This window comes from Nicotiana sylvestris, chromosome 4, assembly GCF_000393655.2.
Source record: "Nicotiana sylvestris chromosome 4, ASM39365v2, whole genome shotgun sequence".
NCBI classification, from domain to species: domain Eukaryota; kingdom Viridiplantae; phylum Streptophyta; class Magnoliopsida; order Solanales; family Solanaceae; genus Nicotiana; species Nicotiana sylvestris.
This window is the reverse complement of record NC_091060.1, coordinates 174,672,112-174,686,858: the sequence shown is the minus strand read 5'-3', so window position 1 is coordinate 174,686,858 and position 14,747 is coordinate 174,672,112.

Below are 14,747 nucleotides of genomic sequence, written 5' to 3'. Positions count from 1 at the left end.
CTATTAATTTTCAAAGTCTTATTCGATTCATGCCACCTAATTAAAAGTGGCTAAGAGTCACCTATTAAGAAAGTGGCTTGCTGCCATGTCCCTTTTTCCTTGCTTATCTTTAAAGACTTAGTTAATTAGTATTATCTTATTTAACTAATTAATTCCCCATTAACCAATAATTTACATAATTAAATACTACTTATTTTTAATACACTTTATATAGCTTATTATTATGGTCATAGGATACCATAAAATTAAATACATACACTATTATTTTATTAAAATATCCATGTAAAAATACATATATTTTCTCAATTTCTAATTTTTCTATTCTCGTATGAAGAGTAAAAAATTTTGTACGCTTAATTCTTATAATGGTAAAATGATAAACTTCTTTTCCTATGAGAAAATAATTTTTATCTTTACAATAAAGAAAATCTCATAAACTTTTTTATATTATGTGTCTAATTTTAAAATATATTCGAAAATAATAATGTTAATAGTTACATAAAATTGAAATAATGCAATGTTTCTTTTACTAGTAGATAAGAAGAGTTTAAAAATATTGTGCTTCTTCCTCCGACTTTAATTAGCCAGGTTAGTTTGGGGAGTCAAACTGAAACAATTTTGATTTGGTTCTGAGTGTTGATTAAGTTTTATTTACAAATAAATATTACTGAATTAAGGGACTATAAAAGTACAATTATTAGCCACAAAAGTTGGATTTTTTGGAAGGAATGTTTGAGAACTTGTGAGGTCTATAATTCTATATCTTGCCCAAATTTCAAAAGTTCAAATTTGTTTAACTACCAACTTAAACGTTGACGTGAAAGTAATTTTTCAGTTATTACCATGAATTTTTTTTTTCCACAATTTGTATAATGAACTCCATGCCTAGTCAACTGGTATATGCGCTACATAAAACTTGAATTCCTAATTACATCAAAGGGATTCTCTACAACTTGATTAATTCAGGATTGCTCATATATATAGGTACAAAATAACCTTCATACTCGTATGGATTACTACGACTTATCCTAATATTAAAGTACGGGGTGTAACAACTATTGGGGGTTTGGAGACCCGAGTGGATCTTTTGTTGTTATGTATGGTGGATTTCGATGTTATATTGGGCATGGATTGGCTATCTCCGTATCGTGCTATTTTGGATTGTCATGCTAAGACAGTGACATTGGCTATGCCGGGTGTGCCACGGATTGAGTGGCGAGGTTCGACTGATTATGTTCCCAGTAGGGTAATTTCATTCTTGAAGGTCCAACGTATGGTTGGGAAAGGTTGTCTTTCGTATTTAGCCTTTGTGAGGGATGTCAGTACAGAGACTTTCAATATTGATTCTATTCCAGTTGTGAGGGATTTTCCCGATGTGTTTCCTGCAGACCTGTCGGGCATGCCACCAGACAGGGATATTCATTTTGGTATTGACCTGGTGCCGGGCACTCATCCCATTTCTATTCCGACGTATCATATGGGACCAGCGGAGTTGAAGGAGTTAAAGGAGCAGCTTCAGGAATGTCACGACCCTAAACCTAACCCAATCGTGATGGCGCCTCTCATGAAAACAAGGCCAGCTGACTCACTTCCAATTCACTTTAAGCAACTAAAATAATAACTACTAAGTCTTTAATCAAAAATAAAATTCCAAAATAAGCATTTAACAGTATAATTTGCGGAAATAAAAGCCAACACAACCCGACATCGGGGTGTCACCAGTCATGAGCGTCTAAAACATATTACGAGTCTGAAATTCTACTCCACTACTAAATAACTGAATCAGAAAGGAAATAAGATAGAGGGATGTTGCACTAGGCTGCGAATCGCCAAGCAGCTACCTAGTATACCTCCGAAGATCTACTGGAACTGTCAACCCTTAGTAGCAGGACCTATAGCGTCTGAATCTGCACACAGAGATGCAGGGAGTAAAGTGAGTACTTCCAACTTAGTGAGTAATAAAAATAAATAAAGACTGAACAATATAAAATCACGTTAAACACAATATTTAGCTACCAGAGGCATAACAAAATCAGTAACACAATTTAACAATGAAATCTCATAAAAACACCTTTTTAGGCAGTCAACAATAGATAGGAAAAACAACTAGGAATGGTAAACACATAAGAACTGCCCCTAGGGCATAATAACATCAAATCAGCCCCTCAAGCAATATCATAGAACAATACCAACCCATCGGGCTATATCTCATGTCACAATGGGTACCCACGCTCACTGGGGGTATGCAGACTTTTGGAGGGGCCCCTTACGGCCCAAGCGCAATATCAAGCCATCTCATGGCATCATAAATAGGCTCTCGGCCTCATATCAATATCAAGCCACCTCGTGGCGTATAATTTCAGTCCCTCGGCCTCATTATCATAATTAGTGTATCACTGTTACGGCGTGTAGCCCGACCCAAAAGTACCTCACAATACAGGCCCTCGGCCTTACTCAGTCAAAATCTCATAAGCCCTTCGGGTAATAGTAAAAATATGCAACTCAGCTCAAAATATCTTTAAAACATCATTTAAGGTTTCTAAAACAGATTAACATAGCTGAGTTTTGAAAACATTGAAAGATCTGGCATGACTGAGCACAAGTATGAAATCAAACAGTGAGGAAAATATCATTAATGATCCCCTAAGGGTTCAAACAGTTGGCACGAAGCCCAAATATAGCATTTAGCCCAAAGTATAATAATATCAAATAATTAGCTACCAAATATACAGAAAAATAGACATTCAGGATGGACTAAGTCGCAATCCCCAACGGTGCACGACCCCACGCTCGTCATCTAGTGTGTGTGTCACCTCAACACAGCCGAACGTTGTATAATCCAGGGTTTCATACCCTCAGAATAGCATTTAAAATCATTACTCACCTCAAACTAGCCCGAAAAGCTACTTTGCAACACGCTTGCCTCTCTAACTAACTTCTGAGTGCTCCAAATCTACCAAGTTCAAATTTTTATCATCAAATTATGCTAAACGAATGAACTCCAATTGAAAATTATCGATTTTAAGCACAAAACCCGACCTCTGGGACCGCATCCCCGAATTGGACAAACTTTATACCAAAATGTTCTTCATCATCTCACAAGTTCGTACATATAAAGAACTCGAAAATCGGAGTTCGTTTGACCCCTCAAATCATCCCTAAAAGGTCTCACAATCTCAAGCCCTAACTCCACCTTTTTCATGAATTAAACACTGATATTTTGTTCCTTAATCACAAATAATCGAGTTTTTGGTCCAAAATCCTTACCTCAATGAAGAACAATGATTTCCTCTCTTCAAAATCGCCTCAAAGCTCTTTTCCCGTTCAAAAATGGTGTAAAAGGGTTTAATGGTCGCAGATGGTTTATTTAAATACTGCTCAAGCGTTTTACTGTTGACCCGAGTTACTGTTCAACCGAGTTATTGTTCATGCTGTTGTGAAAAGATGCAGTAGCCTTTCTTCTAGTCTAAATTGATCTATTAACCTTTCGAGATCCACCCAAGGCCCTCAAAAATCTCAACAAATATACCAACACGTCCCATAACATCATTCGAACTTAGTTGAGCCTTCGAAATACCAAAAAAACATCAAAATACCAAAATCACATCAAATTCAAGACTATGAACTTTGAAATTCCTAAATTCCACCAACGACGCCGAAACTATCCAAAACAACTCCGATTGACCTGAAACTTTTCAGACATATCCAAAATGACATTACGAACCTGTTCCAACTGTCGGAATTCCATTTCGACCCCGATAGCCTATTTTCCACTGTCGACCGGAAATCGCCAAAAACTAACTTTCGCCAATTTAAGCCTAATTCTACACCGGACATCACAAAAATATTCCGGACACACTCCTATGTCCCAAATCACCTAACGAATCTATCCGAGCCATAAAATCTGCATTCCGAGTTCGTTTACCAATAAGTCAACTCTTGGTTGACTTTTCTAACTCTAAAGCTACTTTTAAATACTAAGTGTCTCAAACCTTACCAAAACCATTCTGGATTCGATCCGACCAACCCGATACCATATAACACGAATAAACAAAGCATAAAGAAGCAGAAATGGGGAAAATCGGAGCAGTAACTCATGAGACGACTGGCCGGGTCGCCACTCCTCCCCAACTTAAACAAACGTTTGTCCTCGAACGTGCCCAGAGTTGTTTCAAAAGACAACCAACCACTGAATAACCTTACCATGCACAGACCCAGGGGTGTTCCTACGTTAACCTATCTCATATAGGCCCGATAACACAATATAACTGAAATTTTTCACAATCCAACCTAGCCCATAAACCTTAGAACCACATTTCCACTTCTGAAATCATCCACAAGATAAGAATCTCACGTCTATACTCTGAATAAGCCCGAACAAGCTGTAATAAGCCATACCTGCAACCTCAGGTGCAATTACATGATATACCACATAACTCAAACACTTGTAGCGATAACTTCTAATCACAGTAGTTGCACACAACACCCGAATACTGATAGAAAACCTCTTATCAACTAGAGTCTCATTCCAACACTTCCATATACTGCCAATGATAAATGAAGCACACAGTAAACCATAACTTTCTCTCAGATCAACCATTCATGAAGTCGCTTCTCCTTTGGAAAAAACTATAGCAAACTTTCTGAGCCGAACCTCGATATTATCCTTCCAACATGCTGAAATCGAATCTGTTCGTATTCATTAATGATCCCAACGATCTCGTCTAATTCAACACGCTACTGTGGTGACATGACACATCCCATAATTTGTGTAATCCGTGCACCAATAAGCAACAATCCGAACATACTCAAATCGTGGAAATGACTCAAATGAAAGAGATATACCGCAAGCTCACCAGTACCACCACAACACAAGGCTGAGAACCCGTCTCAAATCATAGAAATAGAACACACGAATCTAACCCGCAAGGTCATACCTCCATATAACTTCGCTGCATTGCGCGATCCTATCCAAACGCTGCTCCACATATAACACCTCAAGTCACTCCGCTCGAAATTGACGACCACATGCAATTGATGTCTAGAACCAAAGCAAATCATCATAACCACGGTGAAGCAAATACATAACACCATACAAACCCGAAAGGATATAACCGATATGTCATCCACCGATCAATATCCAGTACTCTTCCCACTCGACTTCCACTATGAACCTCAATGGATCTGCACCATACGTGCCTATAAACAACAATTCATAACACCTCGCAACACTAAAAAGTAACTCATAGATCACCTCAGAACACTAATAAGCTCAACAACAATCGAATCAACACATCCTTCAACAATACAATTCGGAGCCAACCAAGTCGACTCAAGTTAGAACATGCATCCACACTGGCCTGCCAATGAACCCCTTATCAAGGAAACCCTGAAGTTGCTCCTTCAACTCCTTTAACTCCACTGGTGCCATACGATATGGTGCCCAGCACCAAATCAATACCGAAATCAACAACTTTTCCCCGCGACATGCCCGGCAGCAGGAAACACATCCGGAAACGTTCCTCATCACTAGCACTGAATCAATATGAGAAGCATCTGCACTGACATCCATCACAAGAGCCCAAATAAGGAAGACAATTCTTCCCAGCCACCCGCTGGGCATTGAAAATATAAACCACCCTACTAGAACATGAAATCCGTCGAATCTCACCACTCAATCTGTGGTATTCCCGTCATAGCCAACATCACCGCTTTAGCGCAATCGCCCACAATGACACAATGCTGAGACAACTAGTCTATACCCGATATCATATCCAAAATCTAACATACCAAGTAACAAAAGATCCACTCGGGTCTCCAAACCTCGATAGTTACTAAACAGCGCCGATACACACGACCCACAACCACAACATAGCCTGAACATGAGAATTTCCCGTCTCTAAATCCATATGGCATATGAATCATCATATCTGATCCCAATTCCGTCGTCCGAATACATACTGTTGATACCCAATTTTTTCTTATGTATTTTTATATACAAAATACTTTAAAAAGTAGCATGTACATGCATATATAAGCATGCCCAAGTATTTTGGTATTTTTTCCTAATTTTTAAAGATTTTTAAAATCAATTTATTGTCTATTTTAGCAGTACAAAATCCAATAATTATTCTCAAGATTATCATTTTGGTGAATAATTTATTTTTATTCTCGTATTTACACCATAATATAGTTAAAGTGATTTTTGCATATTTTTTACAAATTTATGGGGTATCTAAAAGACTAAATTGCATATAATTGCAATTATAGCCTAACTTAAGATTAATAGCATTTTATAATTGTAAAATTAGTCCCAGTATTTTTAAATTGATATTTACATATTATTTGTTGGCTTAGTACTTTTAAAATATTCATTACTATTTTATAAATAAAAAGGGAAAATTGGTTATTTAATATTTAACCCCATTTTTATTTCAATTACAGCCCTTTACCTTTCAATTTTAACCTTAAAATGACCCAATTAAACCAGCCCAATTCCAGTTAAACCCGACCCCGACCCAATCTCAAACGACCCAACCCATTCCCCACCTACCACTTAAATCTGGACCGATGATCACTCAAGATCAACGGCCAAACCTCGCCCTTTACTAATTAAACCTAAACGACCTATCCTAATCTCCCTCATTCTCACCTGACCCGCCGCCTTTGAATCCCAAACACTCTCAAATCCTCTCATCAGCTCTTCGAAACCCTAGCCTCCTCCTACCTTATTTCACCATGTTTTCACAGGAATCAACGGCTTCTCAGGCCATGGACGGTCTATACTCACCCCTCTCCATCATTATACCTTGGGTGTTCGAGGTTTTAAAGGATGACTTCGATGGTTCTTCCAGATCTTCTCAGATCTTCATTTCTATAGCTTCTTCGGCCATGCTCCGGCACATTCAGACCTCAGGAGCCTGATTCCTCACTTCTTCGACTCAGGATCTGATTTTTCTTCCAAGCCTTTCTCATTTCTAGGTTTTCTCTAAAACCCTAAAGTTGTTCGAGGTTCTTCTCTGCTTATTTTCTTAGATCTATGGTATGTTCGTGTTCTACTGGGCTTCTAAAGTGTTTACCCCAAATTTTCTTTTCAAAAATCGTTTCTGAAAAAGATTTCAAAAAGATCTTTCTGATTCTTTCTTTATGTGTGTTTGTCTGTGCTATTGCTCATATGGCTTCTTTTACTACGCGTGTACTGTTCTCCTACTCATCTTTTTCTATTATACATGTTACTCTTGTTAATCCTTGTTATGTTTCCCTTACTCTTCTACTATATGTGCTTACTGTTGAGTTCTTTGATTTTTGTTTGCTCTATTAGACTCTATTTGCGTTCTTACTGAACATGTTTCCTCTGTTTTAATTTAAGTCTGTATCACCTCTTCTTTTCTGAACTTGTTTAAGTTCCGAGTTTCTCAAATATGTTCTCTATGACCTCAAATTAGCTTTCTTTCTTTGTATCATGTCTGTTTGTCTCTCATAAGTCTTTGAAAGAGGCTTCTGAGCCTATTTCAATGACTTGTTTTCTCATCTCTATGAAACCCTAGGATTTGGGGGTTTCTTGGCAATTTTGAATTTGTGTGAGTTAGGGTTCTACTTTGGGACCCTGGACTCTCAGACTCATTATGAGTCTACAAACTGAACTTGTACCCCTTTTGCTTATGATTCTGAACCTTTCTATGATTAGACTCTTTTCTAAGTAACATGACAGTCCTTTCTTGATTCATATATTTGTGTGTTTTATATATGAGAAACTCTTCTTTCAAAATGTTTTACCAACTGATTGATTGATTCTGAAGTCCTTTAATGGGTTTAATTGATTATTACTGATTGCCTTTAAATTAAACCTTTATTTACCCCTTTCCTGACTTGGTTCATTCGAGATTAAACCTGTAACTTTGATTTCCCTAGCTGTTTGATTGATTCCCTTTCCTTATTTTTTCCAAGTCGTGTACCACTGAGCTTTTCCTTAAATAAACTTCTATGTATTTACCTCTTTTGTGCTACTTTGAAAAGGTCTTAATCAAAATTTCTTTCCTTAAATGTCTTCTACCCATTTGAAATCAAATCCCTTAACTAAAGGGAAATTCTATGTGATTGATTGCAAGTTATTTTCTTACCTTTCTTACTTGCTTCTCTACACTATAAAAGGGACTACCCTTCTGTACTTTTAACACACTTCCAATTCAATACTTTTACACCACTACTTCGAGTTGAATACCTCGAGCCTTTAGTTCAATACTTTCGACTTACATACATACTTACAATACTGCTTTGAGTTCAATACTCTTATAACATTCTACTCATTCTGAGATCTTTTGGAACAGTTTGCTTGCAACTTGGCTTTCTCAAGACTACTTTTACTTGTTTGTTTTCCATGAAACTGGTATGTTCTAATTTAACTTTTCTGCCTCAACCCCATATGTATTTATTTACAGTTTCTACAAGCTTGTTTACTTTGTTGTTCATGTTCAGTGATTAATGTTAACTATGTAAATTATTATTTTTTCTCTTGGAATCTGCTGTTTGTTATGAATTCCATATACCCCCACTCCCTTCTATGTGTTTGAGTTAAGGTTCATGGCCTGACAGCATCCAAGTTGTTGCTTAGGTCTGAACCTGATCCTCAATGGATCCTAACTCCCAACTTTGACTAATAGGCTGGTCAGGGGTGTGCCAGCACTCCTAATTATTGGGCATGACCACCAGCCTGCCATGACCTTCCCTAATTCCCTTCTATGCACCTACACTGACTCTTAGACTTTAAGTTCTGCCCCCTCCTATGAGCCTTGCTTTGGGGACCTTGAGTTCCCTCTGAACTTGGACATATGAGGGTTGGCCCTTCCACACTGCACTATAATCTAATTCTGCAATGTATTTGAGGTGTAAGTACTGCCCGGAGCCCCCTTGAGGCTCTTGGGAACTTTGACACATCCCAAAAAGGAGAAAGGCTTTGGAAACTGATCCTGGAAGGTGGTTTATCTCATATTGTTAAACCTTGAGTCTGAATTAGGCTGTTTGGTTGTAGATGGAATTTCTGATGTAATTTTTATCTTTCTTAATTCATTCGGGTCTATAATAATTTGTAATAACTATGGGGTTCTAGTGAAAAGGGAAGGGTCTTTGTGCATGCAAAGGGTAGACAGCATGCTTATAGGAATTACCATTTATAAGTCTGCACTTATGCATGCACTAGAAATCTTGCCTATAGTTTTTTTTTCTTTCTGCATTTTTTGCATGCACTAGAAATCCCGCCTATAAGTTGTTTCATTTTTGCATTCATATAGAAGTCTTGCCTATAAGTTATGCATCACATGTAGAAATCCTGCCTATAAGTTGTTTCATTTCTGCATTTCATATAGAAGTCTTGCCTATAAGTTATGCATCACATATAGAAATCCTGCCTATAAGTTGTTTCATTACTACATTAGCAATCCTGCCTATAAGTTGTGGCATTCTTTCATATAGAGATCATGAATATAGTTTTTTTTCTGCATTCTGCATATTTGTCTATCATTAGGCAAACAATCATAGGTTAAATGATAATCAATTTCATTCTAGATATCACGTCTATAGGACGCCTGCACTTTCATGATCGTTTGAAACCAACAACGCTTAGAAATCATGCCTATAGGAATCACCAGTTGAATCTGATTTGTCTATTTCATCTACGAGCCTAAAATCATTGTTAATGTCGTTTAATATCTGCTGAATTCTATTTCTAAAATCAGTAACTTTCTTTAAAAATCAGTATGCTACCACCTAGGCAAGCAGTAGGTAATTGATTAATTGTGTCAGTCCTTGATTAACTACAAGGCCTAATTCGGATTTCTCATCTGAGAAATATGTGATAAAGCAGTCTGTCCTAACGCTTTAAAATTAGTTCAGGTTATGACCAGTATTTGAAGTCATGCTAGAATAATTTGTTCCTTTAAGTGAGGAGGCATGTTTGAGCCCTTTAAATTGTTATGTGTTCTCCCATACATGTCTTATATGTTTTGATTGTCGCCCTAGAATTTTATCCTTTTAAAATTCTAAAAAGCCAAATCTCCCTTCCCGTTGGGACTAGTAGTCCCAAATGCCTCCGGGACTGATAGGATTGGGGCGGGTACTAGCATGCAATAAGTAACAATACTATTCCGTGCTTAATACCTTAACGGGGTGGGAAAGGGTAGATATAGATATGATGACCGGTGCACTAATACCACGTGTAACCCCTCTTCTTAGGAGTGATTACCGGGTATTGCATTAATGTGATCCATATTGTTTGTAAACCTAGGACCTCCTTTTCTTTTAACTTGTTTTATTGTCCGAACTATTTCCTTAAAATTTTTGCTTTCTTTATTTTCTTCAAACCTTCAATTTCCTTGCAATAATATGTGAAAATCCCCTTCTATTTAAGGCATTTATTTGCTTACTTGTTATTTAAAGTCACAATTGTAGCTTGGTCGGGAACCACACTAGTAGATCTTGAGGGGTGCCTAACACCTTTCCCTCGATATAATTTCTAGCCCTTACCCAAACTCTGATTTTTTAACTCAAACCCTTCTTAGTGTCCTAATGCACTTTAATCATTAGGTGGCGACTCTTCAATTCAAAACCCAATTCCCAAAAGGGAACGAGTTGTCCTCCCAAATGTCATAAACCCGATTTCACGAGAAAAAGGGGGCGCGACAGCGTGGCGACTCTACTAGGGATTTCTTCTAGGCTTTTACCATTTCAAGCTATTACTGTGACTTTACATTTCTTACGTGCCTTTATTTGTTTAATACCTTTAAGCATTTAATTCCCTCTTCTACTGCAAAAACTGACTTATCTCTTGTTTCTTTCCCTTATTTCTTTTACTGCTTTCCTTTACTGAACTCCTTTATTACTGTTTTAAATTATTGTAATTATTACTTTGTGAACGTGCAAATACGTGACAACTTGTTTAATCATTGCATAAACATGTTTTCAACATTTCTACTCGTGCCAAACAAATACCATAGCAACGCTTATAATGAGTGGTTGCGCTCTTCCGATATTATTACCTTTTAAATCCGGTAAAGGCGTATTTGCGGTAAAACCAGTCGATCAATGGTGTAGTCGACGGTTCCGTGCCTTTCCATCTTGAGTTGTCCGCTCAAGGGTACCAGTCTAAAATCCCCCATAGAAACCTTACTTTGTCTAATTGTGCATGCATCATGGTCAAACTTAGCCGAGTCAGTTATGTTGTCCGCATAATGACTCTTTAAGATAGCCTTGTCCAAAGTCCACTAGGCTTTCCAAAAAAACAAATGGACACTACCACGTTCTGTGTATTTATTTGGAGAACTAAATGCTTTTATTCCAATTATTGATATTTAAATAGTCAAGTCTGGTGGGGGTAGGGTCTGAACCCTTTTATTTTGCAGAAAATAGAGAACGAGGTGCCCAACTTCGGTATGGTTAGCATACCCTCACTCTTACTAGACTGGTGGAGGAGTCTTCCATCAAATGACCAAATCAACGAGTGGAAAGAGAGGGCCGCCAAAGCTAGCAAAAAGTTGGAATATCTGGAGTACAGTCTGTTAGAATTGGAAGGGAAAGTGAGGAAGAGAGTCACCGACTGCCAGAATGTTGAAGGAAACGAAGGAGAAAACATGGCAAAGGCATTCCTACTGGTGAACCTACGCGAACTGGAGGATTTGATTAACAAGAGCATTCAACCTGAGGAAGGTCCTGCTAGGACCAAATATATAGGAATTTGTTTTTTCGCTTTATGAATGTAATAAGGCCAATGTCCATTAGTGACCTTTTATTTCCGTTATTTAGTATCGTTTTGGGATTCGTCTTATTTTTATCAATAAAATGAGGCATTTAGCATCCTAAGTTCTCCAAATCAACTTGTCGCTAGGCCTACCTCGGCATGAATAGGCCCCCAAATTAGGACACGATTTATATTCTTGCACTATGTGCTTAAATATCGCAAGATTTCTTCGCATAATCCTCACTAACTTGTCACCTTTTTGTTTTAACTTTTTATTTTATTCCCCTCCCCGAAGGTTAGTTCGTGCACTCTGGCATCGTCATTATATTCAAAGGGCCCTCCACCCACTCCTCCTCCTAGTCCTATCAAAAGCAGGAGCAGAAGAAAGATGGAAGATTTGAACAACACCAGAAAGAAAAACTCAACTGAACAGGTAGAGGTTCCTCAGGGTATTCAGGTTTCCAAGGAAAGTGCCTCCCAGCTCGAGCAGAAGTTGTTGAAATTTCAAGAAGAACTGGACCAAGTTCAGAATTTGGCAAGCTTGTCATTTTCCCTCACCACCCCAGATGTCAGTTTCCCAAACACTCAAAACCCCACACCTCCACAAAACATTCTGAAACCACAAAACCACTCCGCTCCCCACCACCACTACAACACTTGCAGCAATACTCCACTGCTCATCCCGAAACCTATAAAGTCCACAAATGACCATTTTCACCCTCACCACAACACCCCCATCTATGTGGAAACTGTGATGCATCCAACTCAACCCATTTCAAGCACGCCCAAGTCTGATGATAAGGACTCGATCATCAGGAATTTGGCGGAAGAACTCAAGAAGCTGACTAGCAGAATTCAGGGTGTCGAGGGAAGTAAGGGGATTGAAGGACTAAATTACGAAGACCTTTGCATTTAACCCGATGTCGAACTGCCCGAGGGGTACAAACCTCCTAAGTTCAAAATGTTTGACAGTACAGTGGATCCAAGAGTTCATCTGAGAACATACTGTGACAAGTTGGTCGGAGTAGGGAGGGACGAAAAGATTCTCATGAAACTCTTCATGAGGAGTTTGAAGGGAGATGATCTGTCTTGGTACATAAGCCAAAACCCAAAAAAGTGGTCAAATTGGGTAAGTATGGCGTCTGATTTCATGGACAGGTTCAGGTTCAACACAGAAAATACACAAGATGTGTTCTACATACAGAACTTAAAGAAGAAACCCACGGAGACATTCCACGAGTATGCTACTCATTGGAGATCAGAAGCTGCTAAGGTCAAACCGGCTTTAGAAGAAGAACAAATGAACAAGTTTTTCATCCGAGCTCAAGACCCATAGTACTATGAAAGGTTAATGCTGATTGAAAGCTAGAAACTTTCCGACATCATCAAGCTAGGGGAAAGGATCGAGGAAGGCATCAAAAGTGGCATGGTCACTAACTTTGAAGCTTTGCAGGCTACCAACAAGGCTCTACAGTCTGGTGGAACGTCCAAGAAAAGGTACGTAAGCGTCGTGGTGGTTGCATAGAGAACAAAATCCCCAATCAAGTACCAAACCTACCTAATACCTCCACTCACATATCAACCTACCCCAAATTACCAAGCAAACTCTCCCTCCTACCAAGCTCCACCACCTACTTACCAATCGCCTCCACCACCCACATATCAGCCCACTTCACCCATATATTCCCAACTCGCACATGTCTACCAAGCCTACAATCTCAACCCTCTCACTATCAATCACCTCCCACCCGCCAAAACTTTCCTAGACCCTGATCGAATTTCGACCGTAGACCTCTCAAACAATATACCACCATCGCTGAACTGATTGACCAGTTGTATGAAAGGCTCAAAGCTGCTGGTTATGTCACCCTCATCCCTGCTATAACCCCTGAAAACCCTTCCCAATGGGTCAATCCAAATAAATCTTGTGCATACCATTCGGGCATGAAAGGGCATACCATTGATGAATGTCGTTCTCTGAAAGATAAGATCCAGGAACTGATCGAAAACAAGATTATTGTGGCAAAGGAGCCTACTCTAAATGTCCACAATAACCCTCTGCCTGACCACAAGGGCGGAGGAATTCACATGATTCAGGTAGAAGATGATTGGGACCCCAAAGGGTCGATCAGATTGATCGCAGAAGGTGACGAGCCAAAGAAACCAACAGTCACCCTTAATCCGATTGTAGTCCAGATTCATCCTTCTGGGGATGCTGAGGCGAAAATGTCCATACTACTTGTGTTTGAAGCGCCTTCTCCTGTAAAGATGTCAGCGCCGATTGAGGTCGAGTTTGGGTCCCCAAAGGCACATGTACCATTTGAAGTTGCTATGTTACCTTCCAAAGCAAGGTATCCATTCCAGTAGCAATGTCATCTATAGCGTCATTCCATACAAAGTCCATCCCGTGGGATTACACAGCCGAGGCAAGGAGGAAAGGAAATGCCAAATCCGGAGAAGCAGTTGTGGCACATGGTATGACAAGAACCGGCAGGGTTTATACTCCGGAACACTTAGCTGAGTCGAGTAAGCAGGCCTCTGGTTAGCCAACCATCACTGAAACTGGGCATGATGATCTCTGGAGAAAAATACAAGCAAAGGAGTACTCAGTTATTGATCAATTGAACAAAACACCAGCATAGATCTATATCCTAGCTTTGCTACAAAGTTCCGATGCACATAAGAATGCTCTGCTAAAGGTGCTGAGTGAGGCATATGTACCGAGCAACATCACTAGATGAGAGATGGAAAACATGGTGGGGCGGGTATTGGAGAGTCACAAGATCATTTTCCATGAAGATGAGTTGCCACCAGAAGATTTGGGTCACAACAAGGCATGCACATCACTGTGCAGTACGAGGAATATTTCATCACTAGAATCCTGATTGACAGAGGGTCCAGCCTCAACATTTGTCCATTGATAACGCTCAGAACATGCACGAGATCAAGGATGGGGCCATCAATGTCAAAGCTTTCGACGGTTATCAAAGGTCCACTATTGGGGAAATTAGCTTGTGTT